The 20,510-nt window shown below is 39.5% G+C and overlaps 1 pseudogene across 3 annotated transcripts in view; it reads left to right on the top strand.

Moving 5' to 3' along the window:
* The window catches only part of LOC118144943 (keratin, type II cytoskeletal 8 pseudogene), a 376,247-nt pseudogene extending 355,784 nt beyond the window's left edge, over nt 1–20,463 (top strand). For all 3 annotated transcript variants that reach the window (XR_013521224.1, XR_013521223.1, XR_013521222.1), the window contains one exon: nt 20,088–20,463. The product of XR_013521224.1 is annotated as a keratin, type II cytoskeletal 8 pseudogene, transcript variant X4 (transcript). The remainder of the gene's footprint in view (nt 1–20,087) is intronic.
* Nucleotides 20,464–20,510: the final 47 nt, after the last annotated feature.

The raw sequence follows: 20,510 nt of genomic DNA, 5'->3' as shown, positions 1-20,510 counted from the left end.
GAAGCCAATTTCTGGATACCAACACTGTGGTTACGGCTGAAAAGCTCTATCGATGAAGCAATTACGTCTTAAAATAATGTGGGGGGTATGTGTGTAACAATTATATGTCAATGTAGGTTCATTGATTGTAACAAATGTACCAGTGTGGCGCAAGGTGTCAGTAGTAGAGGAGGTTGTGCATTGTGGAGACAGAGAGTACATCGGAACTGTCTGTACTTTCTGTTCAATTTTTCTCTGAACCTTAGCCTGCTCTGAAAAGTAAAGTTCATTAAAAAGAAAAAAGAAAAACCCAGAGATAACATATGATACAAATTATAGACTGATTTCATTTATGAACATCTCTAAATGTAAAAAAAATTAATTTTTTTTTACCAAGTAAAATTCAATGGTATGTTAATATATCATGACCAGTTAGGATTTACTATATAAAAGTTTCAGTATGAGAAAATGTATTAATGTAATTCTCTGTTAGTAGATTAAAGTGAAAAGCTTTTGGTCTTTTCAACAGAAGCTGAAAAAATCAGTATTCATTTATGATTTTAAAAAGTCTTTTAAACTAGAAATAGAAAGAAATATCTTTGATGAGGCAAAACTTATATTCAAGAACTGATAACATACTTAATGGTGGAAATATTACCATAATCAGGAATAAAACATGGACAGCCACCATTACCACTCCGGTTTTGGCCAATGTATGAACAAGAAGCTGGTATGAAAAGTACAAATGACAAAACTGACAAAAGGCATAAAGGACCTATAAATGACAAAACTGACATTATTTCACATGACATGATCATCTACCTAGACAATCTGAGGAAATAATCTCTATACAGAGAAAATAATTTATGTACAGAGAAACAAATTAATGTATTTAAAAATGAATATCAATTTATTATGATAAGAAATTTTCAAATTCAGCCGGGCGCAGTGGTTCACGCCTATAATCCCAGCACTTTGGGAGGCTGAGGCGGGTGGATCACAAGGTGAAACCCCGTCTCTACTAAAAATACAAAAATTAACTGGGCATGGTGGTGCGCGCCTGTAGTCCCAGCTACTCAGGAGGCTGAGGCAGGAGAATTGCTTGAACCCAGGAGGCGAAGGTTGTGGTGAGCCGAGATCGTGCCATTGCACTGCAGTCTGGGTAACAACAGCGAAACTCCGTCTCAAAAAAAAAAAAAAGATTTTCAAATGTAATTCTCTCCAAGCCATTAAGTACAACTTACAAATCTTTATTTTCTTTTTATATGTATAGAAAATAAGATCATTTTACTTTGTAAAAAATAATTTGAGTAACTTAAGTTTTATAGACTATACTCCTTAAAAATTAGACCTATTTACAACTTACATTCTCTTAAAGGAAATAAAATCCACTTATAAATTTTATAAATTTAATTTCCTTCAAAGCCTTAAAAAATGCCTATCATAATAAGAAAATCCTTTCTGTTACTTTCACAATTCTTTTAAGTCCAGTAAGTTAAACCTATAAATATAGTGTAGCTCACCTTGTTTAAACATTCTAATACTATTTTCAGATTTGGTCAAATTATCTTACACATTTTAAAATAAAGCCCTCATTCTAAAAGTCAATTATTCATACACATTCCAAATTGAAGTCACAAGGCTAATCTACCGAATAGCCTAATATGTCAATGTAGAATTCAGACTGACCTAAATTATCCTAAATGTAACACACACATATCAATAATTTAGATTTTATTTTCTTTAGAATGTATTACATTCTAAAATTCCATGAGATTGGAAACATACTACTTGCAAAGAGGACAGTTTTACCATTGCTAGCAAGCTGGGTTTTATCATCTCAAGAGAGCAGAGGTTACAAAATCTGAACCTGGGGGCTGTATATCCAGCATGATTCCCCCCTTGTCAGCAATAGAAACTATGAGCTCCTTTCATAGTTGCCAGGACAACAGAGACTTCAAGTACAAACCCTTCAGATGGGGTTCATTTCTCCTGGGTTCAAAGTACAAGTTACCCAATTCTTCCATCTGATTTAAGTCTACAACCTTCCACTGAGGTTGCTGATAACTCTGTTGAACTAATCTCTTTATTTCCTGATTGAATTCTGAATTCTTTACATAGTCTTTCCCTCTGATTGTATACAGAATCTTATAGATACTTAAAGAACATTTGCATATCTCTCACACCTTTGACTCTGAGGTAAAAATATCAGTCATTCTAATGAAGTCTGCCTAGAGAAGTAAAACAAGTCAATTAAAGGAGTGTTTAATAAAATGTCTGCATACAAAATACTTTTAGAATCTCGACACCAGCAGTTAAGAAATATAATAGCAATGGCAACAAAAACTATAAAATACCAGCACTAAACCTGTTAAGAAATGTGCAAAACCCATATAACAAATACTCGAGAACTCTACTCAAGAACATAAAAGATCTCAATAAGTGAAGATGGAAACTGGTGGGAAGGCTTAACACTGAAAAGCTGTCATATCATTCCCAAATTAAGAAGGCTGCTGAAATTCTCACTTTTATGAAATTTGAAAAACTGATTCTCAACACACCAGATTTTTTTTTTTTTTTTGCATTTTAGGTTTTGGGGTACATGTGCAGAACATGCAAGATAGTTGCATAGGTACACACATGGCAGTGTGTTTTGCTGCCTTCCTCCCCTTCACCCACATTTGGCATTTCTCCCCAGGCTATCCCTCCCCAGCTCCCGGCCGCCGCTGTCCCTCCCCTGTTCCCCTCAATAGACCCCAGTGTGTAGTACTCCCTTCCCTGTGTCCATGTGTTCTCATTTTTCATCACCTGCCTATGAGTGAGAATATGTGGTATTTCATTTTCTGTTCTTGTGTCAATTTGCTGAGAATGATGTTCTCCAGATTCATCAATGTCCCTACAAAGGACACAAACTCATCATTTTTGATTGCTGCATAATCCATGGTGTATATGTACCACATTTTCCCAGTCCAGTCTATCATTGATGGGCATTTGGGATGGTTCCAGGTCTTTACTATTGTAAACAGTGCTGCAATGAACATTTGTGTGCTTGTGTCCTTATAGTAGAACGATTTATAGTCCTTTGGATATATACCCAGTAATGGGATTGCTGGGTCAAATGGAATTTCTATTTCTAAGGCCTTGAGAAATCGCCACACTGTCTTCCACAATGGTTGAACTAATTTACACTCCCATCAACAGTGTAAAAGTGTTCCTATTTCTCCCCATCCTCTCCAGCATCTGTTGTCTCCAGATTTTTTAATGATTGCCATTCTAACTGGCGTGAGATGGTATCTCAATATGGTTTTGATTTGCATCTCTCTAATGACCAGTGATGATGAGCATTTTTTCTTATGTTTGTTGGCCTCATGTATGTCTTCTTTTGTAAAGTGTCTGTTCATATCCTTTGCCCATTTTTGAATGGGCTTGTTTTTTTCCTGTAAATCTGTTTAAGTTCTTTGTACACCAGATTTTTTTAAATAAAAGAAGAAAAGTTAAATGGAACTTGCCCTATCTAATGTTAAAGTATTCTAAAAAGCTGTAGTAATTAATGAGCCCCTATATAAAGATATCCATTGAACAGAACAGAACTTCTCCAAATAGACTAATAAATGAATTACAATTTGGCCTATAATAAAAACGGCATTTCTAACCAGACAGAGAAGTGTGAACTATCAATAAATGGTGTTGGAAATTTTTGGAAAAATATAGATACCTGCTTTATATTATGATAAATATCAGATGAATTAAAAACTTCAACTTGAAAAACAAACTGCAAGAGTATTAGAAGGAAAGATGAGGAAATATTTCATTGGGGTAAGGTCTTCTTAAGCAGCACACAAAAACTATTAATACATAAAGGAAGGGCAGGGCGCGGTGGCTCGCGCCTATAATCCCAGCACTTTGGGAGGCCGAGGTGGGTGGATCACAAGGTCAACAGATCGAGACCATCCTGGTCAACAAGGTGAAACCCCATCTCTACTAAAAATACAAAAATTAGCTGGGCATGGTGGTACGCACGTGTAGTCCCAGCTACTTGGGAGGCTGAGGCAGGAGAATTGCTTGAACCCAGAAGGCAGAGGTTGTGGTGAGCCGAGATCGTGCCATTGCACTGCAGTCTGGGTAACAATAGCAAAACTCCATCTCAAAAAAAAAAAAAATACATAAAGGAAAAAATAATAACTTTTTTCCATATAAATTTCTTCTCAATAAAATATGCTGTCTTAAAAGTTAAAAATAAAACACAAATAATAGGCTGGGAAAAAATATTTGTCAAGCGTGTAAATCACAATTAGTCTCTAACGTTAAAAACATCCTACCTGTGATGTTTAAAAGATGAACAAGCCAATGAAAAAATGTGTAAAGAATATGAAGAGGCCTTTAACAGCTGTAAAGTACAAATGGCCTCCAAACATGAAAAGATGGTCAGCCTTGGTCCTAATGGGGGGAATACAAGTAAAAACAACACTGAGATATCAGTTTCTACCCAGGAGAGTGGAAAAAATGTATAGCTTGATAATATCCAGCATTAGCAAGTGTGTAGGGCAACGAAACCCTCAGTTTGTCTTGATAGGTGTAATCTAAATTTAAAATAAGGCCAGGTGCAGTGGCTGATGCCTGTAATTCCAGCAGTTTGGGAGGCCAAGGTGGGAGGATCACTTGAGCTCAGGGGTTCAAGACCATCCCTCCTGGGCAACATAGTGAGACCCCCATCTCTATAAAATAAAAGTTAAAATAAATACATTTAAATCATTGACCTAAAGCTTTCATTTTTAGAAATCTATGTTAAAGAAATATTTGCACACATAAACAGATATGTTAAAAATACCATGGTATCACATCAGTAAAAAATTAAACACAACTTAAATGTCTATCAGAAGAATCATGGTTGGATAAATTATGAGCCATCACTATTATGGAATAATGTACATCACTGAAAAGCGAAATACATGTTCAGTGAAAACAAATATTATTGAATAACATGTATTATGAACCCATTAAAAAATGCAAACACAACTCATAATATACGTGGCTTCATGTCCACATATATATATAAAAGTATAGCGAAGGACTAGAAGGTTATAGGCCAAACTACTGACTCCAGGTCATCTTTTGAAAGGGTAGTTGGAATGGAATATTGAAGAAGAGGGTTGTTGTTATAGTTATCTGGCTCCTTTACTTCAAAAGTTGTTTTGCCGTCATAGCTTTTGGCTAAATAGTAAAATAAATCCATGCTCTTCTTGGAGGTTTCCCTGGCTTTACCTCTGAGCTCCTTTAGCAGGTAGAACAGACAAGAGGGAAGATGTAGCATCTGGAATTGTGTCCCTCATCTCAGCCGTCTTCGCTTGTGGGATTTTTGTGCTTTGGTTTGTTCGTTCATATATCTGTCATTTTTTCTTTCTTTAAATAGTATTTTACTCAAGCAGGACATATAAAGTGTTAACATTCATTCATCAGAGCTAGCCCCGCTCCCATATTCTGGATAAAAATTCAAGCAAGACCCATTACTTCACTGTTAGTTTAGGAAACAAAACTCCTACAGTCACTTTATGTCATAATCACAGTCTCTATTAATTGGTGAATAATTAATTGTCCAGTCCTATGTAAGAATCAAACTCTGAACATGTGTCCTGCTAAGTCATCTCTCCTCTCGAAGTTGAGTCCTGCTTTAAGTCTGGCCTTTCCTGGTGGAAAAGGTATCATTGTTCTTTTCCTTTTACCTGTGTGGTGTTTCTCCTTCTCTTCCAGATTGCTACACAGGGTCCAAACAGGGGGAAGAAGGAGAGGAAGCAAGGAAAGTTCTTGACTGTTTTTGTCATATGTTGGCTTCGTCATTTCTGAACATTTTAAGTTCTTCTATGGGCTGCATTAGGCACCTGGATAAAAAGCCTACACTGTATTATACACAATGCTACCCTCGCCCACATCCTCACAGCTGACTATGCTGCTTGCAGACTGTTTCCTTAGAAAAAGAAAGGAGGCTTCCTAGCTAGACTGGTGGCCCTGATTTATTTAGGGATGGACCCATTCTTTATTTACTTGAAGTTATGCCCTTGAGCCAAACAAAACAGGTATTTAACAGAATAACAAAAAGACATATCATGCCCATGAGGAGCTCACATGAGGAAATTGCCATATTGCCAGTTTATCATTTTTCTCACCTATCCTAGTGCCCTGTTATCGGTCCTGCCTCAAAATTCCCATGGTATTTAGATTTTGGACCAATTACTCTTATCTCTGATTGTGTCTGTCTTCACTTGCTCTCCAGTGTTTGCACTAATGTACGTCTCACCTTGTGTTCCCATCTAGAGGGGATGCTCCTTGTGGACAATGGCTGCCTCCGACTAGCTCAGGGCTGTGCACACAGGAACGCAAAACTTACGTGAGTCTTTGACTCCTTGTGATTTAGGATCCAGCACCTAGGAGCTCCAAAAGGCCTGACAACGTGTCTCTCCCACCTCCTTTTCACATGCTAATAAGAGTGATTATATCAACAACTACCTACTCTGTGCCCGTCACTGTACCAGACACTGGCAGTGATGTACATATATGAGGCCGCTTCCCTCATGAGTTTACATTCAGGGTGGCAGGATGGGAGGAACAAAATAAAACCAGCATCAAGTGAGCAGATGATTAAATAGAAAATTTATAAATTGTGGGCCGGGTGCAGTGGCTCATGTTTGTAAGCCCAGCACTTTGGGAGGCTGAGGCAGGTAGATCATTTGAGGTCAGAAGTTCAAGACCAGCCTGGCCAACATGGTGAAATCCCATCTCTACGAAAAATACAAAAATTAGCTAGGCATGGTGGTGGATGCCTATAATCCCAGCTACTGGGGAGGCTGAGGCAGGAGAATCACTTGAGCTTGGGAGGCAGAGGTTGCAGCGAGCCGAGATTGCACCATTGAACTCTAGTCTGAGTGACAGAGTGAGATTCTGCCTAAAAAGAAAAGAAAATTTATGTGGACATGCTAGGAAGGAAGTAAAAAGGTGATGATTGAGAATAATGGGTTGTGGAGGAAAATATAGATAGTAAGAAAGGACATAAAGGAAGGTGACATTTAATCTGAGACTGCAGGGATGAGCACACCATTCATAGGGTGAGGAGGAAAATTCCAAAGTAATGGGTATAGTCTCTGAGGCAGGAAGCAGCTGGCTTCTCCAGGGAACTGAGAGAGAAAACAGTGTAGTAGGAGAGGGAGACACTGCCACTAAGTGCAGTAATAGAGGAGCGGACCTGACTCAAGTCGAGTAGGGTCTTGGAGATCATGGTATGGAGTTTGGATCCTATTCTAGGTCTAAAGGAAAACCACTTAAGTGTTTAGGATGGAGGAGCCAAGTTACATTTTAAGAACCTTGCTTGCTTGCAGTATGGAGATTGGGGTTGGGGGGACAAGAAGGGAATAAGTAGAAAATGTTGCATTGTTCTTGATTGAAAAATTAAGATGGTGCTTCTAATTATAGTGAATGTATATAAAATGTAGAGAAATTAGTACTTTTTTATATAAATTGGAGGCAGAATTAGCGATATTTGCTAATGGATTAGATGTGGGCTGAGGAAGTTGGGAGAGAGAAAAGACATGAAACTGGATGTATTTCTGTGAGACATATAAGGAGAGATGTAAATAAGGCCATTAAATATGTTAGTCTAGAGCACTGGTTCTTCATCCTCAATGTGCATCACAATCAGCTGAGAGCTCCTTAACTCACAGACGGCTGGGCCCTACCTCCAGTGTTTCTGATTAAGAAGGGCTGGGTGGGCCAGGCACAGTGGCTCATGCTTGTAATCCCAGCACTTTGGGAGGCCGAGGAGGGTGGATCACCTGAGGTCAGGAGTTGGAGACCAGCCTGACCAACACGGAGAAACCCCATCTCTACTAAAAATACAAAATTAGCCGGGCCTGGGGGCAGATGACTGTAATCCCAGCTACTTGGGAAGCTGAGTGAGGAGAATCACTTGAATCCGGGAGGCAGAGGTTGCAATGAGCCAAGATTTTGCCATTACACTCCAGCCCGTGCAACAAAAGCAAAACTCCATTTCAAAAAAAGAAGAAGGGCTGGATGGGGTCTGAGAATTTGCAATTCTAAGAAGTTTCCAGGTGATGCTGATGCTACTGGTCCAGCGTTCCACTTTAAGAACCACTGGTTAAGACAGAGGGTAATTCTAGGAGTCTAGGAGTCATCAGCATAAAGATAATATTTAAATCCATGGAACTAGATGAGATTGCTTAATGAAGCTGTGCCAAGAAACAAGAGAAAGAGGCTCCAGGTTAAGTCAAGAATGGGTAGAGAAGAAAGACCCAGGAGAAGTAGGATCAGAGGAGTAGAAAGAAAACCAAGAGCGTGAAGTATCAGAAGCCAGGCAAAATGAAGGCCTCAGGTCCAAATTGATTGATGTTCGTGATAAATACTGTTGAGAAATAGAAAATTCTAAGGGTAGCTAGAGAGAAAGGTCAGGTTACGCATAAAGGGAAGCCTATCAGACTCACAGCAGATCTCTCAGCAGAAACCCTACAAACTAGAAGAAAGTGGGGGTCAATATTCAATATCCTCAAGAATTTTCAACCTAGAATCTCATATCCAGCCAAGCCAAGCTTCATAAATGAAGGAAAAATAAAATTTTTCATGAACAAGCAAGCACTCAGAGATTTCATCACCACCAGGCCTGCTTTACAAGAGCTTCTGAAAGAAGCACTATACACAGAAAGAAACAACCAGTATCAGTCATTCCAAAAACTTACCAAAAGGTAAAGAGTATCTCCATAATGAAGAATCTATATCAACTTATGGGCAAAATAGCCAGCTAGCATTAAATGACAATATTAAATTCACAAATATCAATATTAATCCTAAATTTAAATGGATTAAATGCCCCAATCAAAGACAGGCAAATTGAATAAAAAGTAAAAACCCATCGGTACGCTGTATCCAGATCCATCTCATAAGCAAGGACACACAAAGACTCAAAACAAAGGGTTGGTGGAAGATTTACCAATCAAATGGAGAGCAAAAAAACAAAACAAAACAAAACAGGAGTTGTTATTTTCGTCTCTGACAAAATAGACTTTAATAGTAAAAAAGACTAAAAGAAACAAAGAAGGACATTACATAACGGTAAAAGGATCAATGCAACAACAGGAGTCAATGATCATAAATATATATGCACCCAACATAGGAGCACCCAGATACATAAGACAAGTTCTTAATGACTTATAAAGAGACTTGGACTCCCGCACAATAATAGCGGGAGACTTTGACACCACATTGTTAATATTCGACAGATCAATGAGATAGAAAATTAACAGGGACATCTGTGATTAGAACTCAGACCTGGAACAAGTAAACTCAGTGAATATTTATAGAATTCTTCACCCCAGGTCCACAAAACATACGTTTTTCTCAGTATCACCTTACACCTATTTTGAAAGTGACCACATAATTGGAAGTAAAGCACCCTTCAGGATTTGCATAGCATTTCACAGACTTAAATGAAATATTGGAACGATCCAAGATGGCCTATCGCTAACATCCCGGGATTGCACCTCTCAGGGAAGGCACGGAGAACTAGAGGACGCCACACTTTCAGACAAATTCTGGTCGCTCACGGAGCAGAAGATCCCCCAGTGGAGGAAACACACGGGTGGCCAGCACGACTCTCATGGCCGGCGCAGTGGTTCCGCCAGCACCTCGGTGCCGCAGCTCTCTGAGCAGAGTAAACAGGTTCGGAGGACCCGCAGGGGTCCCCAGCAGGACACAGAGCCCAGCGCAGCGGCTGCGACGGCACCTCGGTGTGGCAGCGCTCGGCGCAGAGTAAACGGGACTGGGTCCCCTTCTGACCGAGGTTTGGAGCCCCGGGAAGGCAGAGTCGCCTACTACGGACACAAGAAGGAAGCCAGACAGGAGAATCCTGGGCAGAAAAGCACCATCAGTTTTAACGCGGCTACTCTGGCCCTGGGAACTAACAACCTGGACATCCACTCAAAAGACCTAATCTGAAAGTTGGTAATTTCAAAGAGGACAGGAGGATAAATTTACAATGACGGGAAGAAACCAGTGTAAAAAAGCTGAGAATACTCAAAGTCAGAACGCCTCTCCCTCCAAAGATGATCACAGTTCCACATCAACAATGGAACAAGGCTTGATGGAGAACGAGCATATCCTGATGACAGAATCACTCTTCAAGGAATGGATAATAACAAACTTCGGTGAGTTAAAAGACCATGTTGTAGCCCAACGTAAAGAAACTAGGAACTTTGAAAAAAGGTTTGATGAAATGCTATTGAGAATAGACAACTTAGAGAGGAGTATGAGTGAATTAATGGAACTGAAGAATACAATACAGGAACTCCGAGAAGTATGCACAGGTTTAAACACTCGAATTGTTCAAGCAGAAGAAGGGATATCAGAGGTCAAAGTCCAACTTAATGAAATAAAACGTGAAGAAAAGATTAGAGAAAAAAGGATAAAAAGGAATGAGCAAAGTCTCCAAGAAATGTGGGACTATGTGAAAAGACCAAATTTACGTTTGATAGGTGTACCTGAATGCAACGGAGAGAATGAATCCAAGCTGGAAAATACCCTTCAGGATATTATTCAGGAAAATTTTCCTAAACTAGCAAAGCAGGTCAACATTCAACCCCAGGTAATAGAGAGAACACCACAAAGATATTCCTCAAGAAGACCAACCCCAAGGCACATAATCGTTAGATTCACCAGGGTTGAAACGAAGGAGAAAAAACTAAGGGCATCCAGAGAGAAAGGTCAGGTTACCCACAAAGGCAAGCCTATCAGACTTACAGCAGATCTCTCAGCAGAAACTCTACAAGCCAGAAGAGAGTGGGGGCCAATATTCAACATCCTCAAAGAACAGAACCTTCAGCCCAGAATTTAATATCCAGCCAAACTAAGCTTCACAACTGAAGGAAAAATAAAATCTTTTATGAACAAGTAAGAACTCAGAGATTTTATTACCACCAGGCCTGCTTTACAAGAGCTTCTGAAAGAAGCATTACACACAGAAAGAAACAACCAGTATTAGCCTTTCTAAAAATACACCAAAAACTAAAGAGCACCAACATAAAGAATTTACACCAACGAATGGATAAAACAGCCAGTCAACATCACATGGCAGTAACCCTAAATTTAAATTGACTAAATCCCCCAATCAAAAGACACAGCCAAAACCCAACGGCATGTTACATCCAGACCTGTTTCACATGCAAGGATACACAAAGACTCAAAGGGATGGAGAAAGATTTACCAACCAAATGAAGAGCAAAAATAAATAATAAATAAATAAAAAGCAGGAGTTGCAATTCTCATATCGGATAAAATAGATTTTAAAGCAACAAAAATATAGTGCTAAAAGGATCAATGCAACAACAAGAGCTAACGATCCTAACACCCAGATACGAGACTTAGATTCAATGAGACAAAAAATTAATAAGGATATCAAGGACTCGAACTCAGATCCGGAACAAGTAAACTTAATAAATATTTATAGAGCTCTCCACTTCAAATACACAAAATATACATTCTTGTCAATACCACATCACACCTACCCATAAGCTTAAATGAAACATTGATTGGCCATCATTAATACCCAATTTTTTTCAAAATAAAGCAATATTTCCATTTACTCTCCCTCTTTCTCTTCCTCTCCTTTACTTATTTTTTTTTTTCTTTCCTTCTCTCAAAAAAAAAAGAAATCAACTTATAAACCTCTAGATCCAGGTCGGCAATGTCTCTCTCATTGCTTGATTTCCTTCCTTCCCTTCCCTCCCTCCCTCCCCATTTCCTCCCTTCCTTCCTTCCTTCCTTCTTTCATCCCTTCCTTCCTCCCTACCGTCCTTCTTCCCTCCCTTCCTGCCTTCCTCCCCCCACCCCCCCAAAAAAAAAAAAAAAGAAATATTGGTTGGCTGTTTTTTGGGAGCTGTTTCTTCTTCTTTTGGAAGAAAACAAGGCATTTTCTTCCCTTATTTCTTCCTGTCACCACTGTTAAGCATAATTATCGGCATAAAAGAGGTTTTTAATACCTATTTTTAGATTGCATTCCAGCCTGGGCAATAGAGCAAGACTCCTGTTGTCTCTCCCCCTTTCTCTTTCTCTTTCTTTCTTTCTTTTATAAAAAAAAAGAGAAATAGAATAAGAAGAGAGCAGTGAAGTGTCCATCAGTTTATCAATATTAGAAACCTGATTAGGAGCAAGTACTTTACAGACATTATTTCACCAAATCCTTCAAAAATCTTATTATATTAGTTCAGCTGGCCCTCTGTATCCATGGGTTTGTCATCCACAGATTCAACCAAGCGTGGATTGAAAATATTTAAAATAACAGCAGCAATAAAAATAATACAAAAAAACAAGGCTTAAAAACTCTTTACATAGTATGTAGTATATTAGTTATTATAAGTAACCCAGAGATGATTTAAGATACACAGGAAGATGTGCATAAGTTATATGGAAATGCTGCACAGTCATATATCAAGGACTTGCGCATCTGCCAATTTTGGCATCAGTGTGAGTCCTGGAACCAATTCCTAGCAGATACCAAGAGATAACAGTACTGTTGTTTCCATTTTATAATGAAGGAAACTGAGGCTCAGAGGGAGATTATACAGGTTGCTTGGGCAACAATGGGCCTGAAACTCAGATATTTTTTCTCCTAACATCCTAGGGAATGTGAAGATTGCTGCATCCTCCACTTGCTGCTAAAATGCTTATGGCTAGCCACCTTTGGCAAAACCTTGAAGTAGGTATCCTGCTCATTGCTCCCCAAGGCACCCAGTACCTGTGGCTGCTCCCAGATTCTTGGCAATGATGACCTCTTCTCTCCATGTTCACCTGCCTTCCCGGGGAGCTCTTCGTGCCTCCAAATAATTTCATTTGCTTCCCAACCTCAAAACCAACCTGGACTTCATTCCTTCTTAATAGCATACACTCCGCTGTGATCAAGTGATAATGGATGAAAGTGGTTGCTAATCGGTAACGTGCAGTAAAGGTTTAACAACTATCTTTCTGAAGGGAGGAAAAGCCCTGATTTGTGGTGTTTGATGATTGCAGGGTGCCGATGGCTGATTACAAGTGATCCATTTGATGTAACCATAGAGGTGGGGAGAGATGAACACAGTTGTCTCTCATGAGATGCTGTGAACTAGTTCCAGCACACCACTGGAATGACTTAAAACAATGATGTTCAGGTAGCATATTTCCTTTCTAAATGTGGCCTTCCAGAGACACTGCCTTAGCCACAGGTTATAGGGACTTCAGGCCATCTGCTCAGCTAGTGGAAGGAGATATCAGGAACATGCAGGCCTGTGTACACTCTTTAGCCATACCTCAAAAGCTGTCACCTGCTTCCTCAACGTCCAGTCTAGCTCAGGAGCAGAGGTATGATAGTTTGAAAGCTGGCATTTGTTACCTTCTCTGGTGTCTAGGGTTCAAGAATGTTCTTTTATGAGGATTACAGGCTTGTTCTTCATTGGTGTCAGCAGGTGTTTCTGATGGCTGGAGCAGGAATGAGAATTGGGGTCTGGAATAAGGCTTGCTGTCTCTTGCCAGAACGCAGAAGTTTATAGTGGAGATCAGACATACGTCTTGCTCATGCCCATATGCTACTCTGTCCTGGAATCTGAGGAGGCCACATCATTACACAGGCAGGAATGTCTGCCGAGGGCTCAGTCCTGAGGCATGAGGGATTTCTAATTACCTCATGTAACTTCCACTGGCTCTTACTCTTGTATTCCTAAAAGCACAGGCCACTGAATTGGTCTCCTGGGAGTTATGTGATGTGCTATTTTAGTGAATAGTGTTGTAGTAATTGTACCTCGTACCACGTAGTAATTGTAGTAATCACACCTCAACTCACCCAGTGAGTTGGTGGGGAGTGGGGACACATGGGAGGAAGCAGAGAAGAGGATGATAGCAGCAAGAGGCAAAACTTGGCCCTGCTGATGTGGAAGGGGGAGAAGATGGCTGTGAGAGCAATTGAAACTTTGCAAAAGGTTTTTTTTTTGCAGTCAGATTTTATGGCTGTGTGCTCTGCAAGTAGATACAGTTCATTTGGAAACAAATTGAGGCTCAAGGTCATATTTTTGGTTGAAAAATAAAGATGTCTGAGAATGAATTATACTTCAGCTTCAGGCTAGATGTGATGGCTCATGCCTGTAATCCAGAACTTTGGAGGCGGAGGTGGGAAGATTGCTTGAGGCCAGGAGTTCGAGACCAGCGTGGACAAAATAGTGAGACCTTGTTTGCAAAAACATAAAAACAAAAGATAAAGAATTACACTTGACTGCTTTTTAGGGAGCTGATTGCACTGTCAGGTCTTTGTCTTTATGGGCAGCTGGAAGGATCATGGCACTGGCCAAAGAGGCTTCTGGAAATATTTTATACCAGATATCCAATGCAGTGCTTCTTTTTCTGGGCAAATTCTCATTTATAGGATTGTTGTTCTTTGTATAAATTGCACAGACATAGATGTCCATGGGCTGCCACAGGTACTCATAGGATGATACTTGAAAGTCACACACTTTCATTCCAATGCTCTCAGGTGCAAATCTGCCCACACATGCATGCAGGCATGCAAATGTGTCAAAATAACGCTAATATTTATAATAATACTTTGCAATTCTATACTGCCTTTCATCTGCACATCTCGGGGTACTTTGCAAGCATTCATTAGTTCTCCCAACATTCCTCTGAGGAAGGTAAATATTATTATCCTCCTCTTTACAGATGAAGCAATTGAGTCAGATAAGTGATTTGCCTGAGGCTAGTTAGGGAGTGTGGGTGGAAATCTGAGATTAAGAGCTCAGAGTTCCTAGAGATGTCCATTAGGGAAGAAACCCAGTAGTGAAAACACTGAGGGCGCTGTGGCATGCAACACACTGGGATGTTGCCAGCAGTCGCATTTTCCTGTTAAATCTCTCACCATGGTAATAATAGCTACTACTTACTAGACATTTACTATGTTTGGGGTGTTTTACATATATTAGTTCCTGTGCTCATATTAAAACTAGTATTATCCCATGGAACAGATAGGGAATTGAAATTTGCAGAGGTGAAGTATCGTGTCCCAGATCACTTAGTTAATAACTGCCTGGGCTGGAATTCAAACCCAGATCTGTTTGCTTCCCAAGGCCGTGTTCTTGTCCCCAATACATACCTCATGCTCCTCTGAAAACTGCAGGGAGGTACCTTTCTACCTTTCCAAATCTCTTCCTTTTAGTCTTTGAGCCCTTATTTGTCCTGGCTGTTTACCATCAATTTCCTTGTCTTTGACAAAGTTTAGAGACTGATATTTACAGCATCTCTGATCTGAACAGATGAGTTTTAAGCACAGGAAAGGGGAATCACTAAGGTAAGAGGCATGAATCATAAGTCAAGAGAGGAAACTTAAATTAGTACTACTTTTTGCTTTGCTTATGTTATTTCTAGTGAAATAATACCACTCAGCATCCTTTATGCTGAACAAGGAAATACCACAAAAACAGAATACATATGGATTCCTCAAGTAAAAAGCCAAAGGACTTGAAGAAAAATGTAAGATGGTCTTAGTTTTCCTCTCATATTCAGACTCAGAGTTCTACTGCTTTCAGGAACTGAACTGAGCCCCAAGACTTTGATAACTCAGCTTTCAGTCAGAGTGGTATATCTCATGGGCTGGGGTAGCCATGCAATTTATGGACTTGACAAAGGATTTCTAGAAAGATCTGGAAGCCTGCAGAATAACTGCTGACATGGGAATGAGCTTGAGAAATGGTGTACCTCAGAGACATACCCAATGGTGGCAGCCTAGTCAGTGTGCAGGAGGTGGCTTGGCTTACCCTCTGGAGCAGCTCCTGGAGGGAGGAGTCATAAGAACCAGCATCAGTCCACCATTGCCCGGTTGAGAGTGTAGGGAGAAAGATACAGGAAGGGGCTCCTAAGATTCAGCCAACCAAACCAAAGCAGATAGGATCCGCACCTTTTGGAATTAGACTCTGAGAAGTTGGCTGTGTAGTTTGATTCATTTTGTAAGAAAGATAAGAAAAATCAAATTTTAATCATGACTCATTTGAAACTGTATTTTTCTTGGAGAAGTGAGAAGTAGCTTATAAAAATCAGAGATTGTTCAGGAATTTGAACCCAGATGACCTGTTTTGTTCAAATTCTTTTATAATTAGTTTAATTATAATCCCAGTGCCCCTTCCCACCCATGCCCCTTCCTCACACAATCTATACACAGTTTCTACCATGCCCTTGTTGTATATTTAAAAGCAAGACTTTAAAAAAATGATTACACATAGGTAGGACTTTCAGTGCTAAAATCTAGGGAGCACCAGGCAAACCGGGATGAGTTGGTTAGCCTAGTTCATGAGGATGTTAAACTGAAAGAGATCCAACACAAATTTTGAAGGCATCCAATTGTTTGAAACACTCCAAACTGTTAACAGACACATCCCCAAATATCAACATAAGCCCACCCTCCACCCTTCCCCATGGAAGAAATTAGCACTACACAATTACAGGTAGCCATAAACACTGGAAAACATTTAGGAAAAATCTAACATTAATTTTTTGTCTGTCTTCAAAGTCACAGAATAAAGATTCTGCTGGTGTTTTGGTTTTTCGTATGAAAGAAACAGAGCCAGGCCTATAATCCCAGCACTTTGGGAGGCCCAGCCAGACAGATCACTTGAAGTCAGGAGTTTGAGACCAGCCTGACCAACATGGTGAAACCCCATCTCTACTAAAAAATACAAAAATTAGCTGGGTGTGGTGGTGCGTGCCTGTGGTCCCAGGTCCTCGGCAGGCTGAGGCAGAAGAATCGCTTGAACCTGGAAGGCAGAGTTTGCAGTGAGCTGAGATCGCACCACTGCACTCCATCCTGGGCGACAGAGAGCGCCTCCGTCTCAAAAAGAAAAAAGAAAGAGAAAAACAGACAAAAATCCCACAATGTTCATTCTGTATACAGATATAAACACTTTTGAAAAGCGTTAAGTGGAGGCAGTCGTGGTAATAGGACTGTAATGGTAATTGGCTAGACGGCAGGGCCTACACCTGCTTTGAATGAATGCAGGGATCTGCAGAAAGCCGAGTCCGGTGTGGAATGGCCGGGTTGGGTGACGTGCTCCCATACTCCTGCTTAACCACATCATTAAAGAGCAGAAACCTCTCCTTGTAATCCTCTCCTATAGGACAGCAGGGAGTGTTAGCATACTTGGACTGCTTCACATTCCTTCTTGCCTACTTTTGAGAACATACTACATTTTAAAATCGTTGGTTTCTTTCATGTTTTATTTGACCCTATGTAATTGCATTCCTGAAGGAATAACAGGCCCCCCTAGTGATTTACACCCTGTATTAAATGTCAGTTTTGAAGAGACACAGTTAACAGTTTGGTTTAACCTTCTGCCTTCCCTCTCTCTATTAGCTTAGACCTGAATTTGAGCTCCAACTCTGAGAACTCTGAGGGAGGGAATGAAAAGGAGCTGAAGCGGCAGCAGTGGTGAAGGCAGCCTCTTAGCTCTTGCTCTTCTGACACCTTTCCCCTGAATGTAAAGACACTCCCTTTTTCCTTAGGCGATTTGTACTTACTGTTTACTTCTGTCCCAACACGGTGGTGTGGACGGTGAGTCAGAACCGCATTCTGCACTAACTGGGGTTCTGTTTCATGTTGTCACTCTGCTCCAGCCCCAGGGACACCAGCAATGACCATAAACCATGATTCTACCTCATCCATTCCGTATCCAATGAGTAGTGGGTTTGATGAAACTGGGCAGAGGGAGGGGGGAAATATTTTAATAATTTGCCTTATTTTATTTACATATTTAGTTGCTATAATGTTATCATCTATTAAAATTTCATTTGCTCTGGTAGATTCACTTAAATATATTTAACAATTGCTTAATTACCTGTTGTAATGTCATATTGCCTTTGTGTGTGTGTTTAAAATCCTGTGTTATAACCTGACGAGCAACATAAGCAGTCATTATTACTTTCAGGAGTTCATATAAAAACATGAAACAAAAAAGATTTTGTGTTAAAAACAATTGTCTACACAGAGCACACACTAAAGTCGTCCTCTGCTCTGTTCTGCTCTTCCCACCCTCCGGGTTTTTCTCCAATGACCACAGTCTACAAGGCTTGATTAGAAACGGCTGCAACTTTATACTAGGGAAGAATAAATTAGGAAGTAAGGGCAAGTGTGCTCGATTCTCTGCCCATACAAAGAAGTGGTCTAGTGTCATCATGTCAGCACCTGAGACCTTAATCCCCAACTCCCCCTCAGAGGTCACTTATAAGCCATTAGCCAAGAGGGAGAAAAATTACCCTGACTTGTGAGATTAGAAAGTTTGGCTCTTTATGCATGTATTTGTTTTGATCTTATTTCCATTTTCTGTTTTTGTTTTTGTTTTTTTGAGACAGAGTCTCACTCTGTCACCCAGGCTGGAGTGCAGTGGCAAAATCTCGGCTCACTGCAACCTCCACCTCCTGGGTTCAAGTGATTCTCCTGCCTCAGCCTCCTGAGTAGCTGGGAATATAGGCATGTGCCACCATGCCCAGCTAATATTTGTATTTATAGTAGAGACTGGGTTTCACCATGTTAGTCAGGCTGGTCTTGAACTCCTGACCTTGAGATCCACCCACCTCAGTCTTTCAAAGTGCTGAGATTACAGGTGTGAGCCACCGTGCCTGGCCTATTTTCATCTTTTTTGCTAAATTACTTAGGGTGGTTTGTAAAATGGATAAAATATAAAAATGAAGGAATCATAGCAAAGAGAAAATGAGGATAGGAGGAACAAGGCAATCTCAGACAAATGAGTACCTATGAAAGACAAGACGTTGGCCAAATGTTGAAATAAAGCACAGTCATCAATGATACCACTAATGCAACTAATACCCACTGCTAAAATGATATAGTTAACACAAGTGATAGCACCATTACTATTGGAAACCATTGAGAATGACAATTAAGGCTTGTGTTCCATTCCAGGTGACTCATATTTTCTAGTTGTCAGGTCCTGCAGAGGTAGATCCTATCTCCCAGAAACAATAGAAGAGAAAACTTGAAGTTCATCTTCCATTCACAAATATCTGTTTCCAGTAGACAGCTTTTATATTTGGTTATCATTTATAATTTTCTTAGTGCATTACTATTATTAATACTATTGTATTTTCATTATTATTCTTATTGTCAAAACTCTGATGACTATGGTGTAACACCTAATAATAAAGTCTGCAGGCCTAATATATTATAACCATATTTTATAATGTTATGGAAAGAGCCTGGGACAATGATTTTGGTCTTCTTTATTTAAATCATATCAACATAGAAAAAGACCATGATAATCTTCCTTGTGATCATGCGCACTTACAAAAATTCTCTCCAGAACGTGACACACTGTTTTTAGGAAATTTAAATTCTCACCAGGAAACCACTCATAACCATGTTATGAATGTGTACTCTAAGAAAGCCATCACTTGGGAACTTGAGAGAATCTATATCCAGTGCCAATAATTCCCAGATCTGTTTTTAAAACCCTCTAACCTCAAAAAACTACCTTCTAATTAGCATCAGACACAACTAACTGTTAGATTTCAATATGTGTGAAACTACCCACATAGCTGAGATTGCACACTGCGGGGGCAAATCCTGTCTCTTCTACTTCCCTGTTTGTGGAGCAGATTAGTTAACCTCTTGTAGCCTCAGTTGTCTTGTAGTAAAAATGGAGCTAAAGTAATAACTGCAACTCATAAAGTTGTTGTAGGGATTAAATGAGATAATGTATGCTAAGAGGTTAACATAGTACCTGTGTGTGAGTGTGTCTGTGGGTATGTGTGTGTGTGTGTGTGTGTATAGAGTGAGCACTGAAAAAGTGTCAGTTATGTTTATACACACTATTTTCCTATCTAAAATTAAAAATTTAAGATAGAAATATTCAACTTCTTGAAATTTCCCATTCATTTACTTATCTATATAATAAAACATATATTGCTTATATGGCAGGTATTGCTTTAAATATTTTTTAAATTTACTTATTTAATCCTTATAAAATTTTAATTTTTGTATACTGTTTAGAAAAGCCTTTGTACCTTATTTGATGACTTATTTTGTGATTTTGTAGAGCTGCTCATCAGTGCCAGTGTTTCCATCTCTTGGCCCTTGAAAGTTGAGGCAGAAATAAGACCACATAATAAGTGCCCTGTACCAGTTTGATATGTGATATGTAGAGTGAACCTATTCCTTTGTAAGGTGAATACTCATTATTTCCATTCTAAAATTACAGATTGTTATATCGTGGATTTTCTTAAAATGGTCTTTCTAGAGCAGGGTTAGCAGTTTGCAAAACTGATGAAAGCAATATTCTAAAATCTCTGCATCTGTTGTTTAAATTTGCATCTGATTGTGGTTGAGCATCACTTAGTGTGTTTATCTGGTGGAAAGGTTCATCTTCCATGAATTCTCTGCTTCCACCCTTTGCCCATTTTTCTATTGAATAGCTTGCCCTTTCTAATATTATTTATTTAATGTTATTTTAATATATTTT

This window comes from Callithrix jacchus, chromosome 8 (genome assembly GCF_049354715.1).
Source record: "Callithrix jacchus isolate 240 chromosome 8, calJac240_pri, whole genome shotgun sequence".
NCBI lineage: Eukaryota > Metazoa > Chordata > Mammalia > Primates > Cebidae > Callithrix > Callithrix jacchus.
The sequence above is the reverse complement of the archived record's forward strand: the minus strand, read 5'-3'. Positions and strand labels throughout refer to the sequence as shown.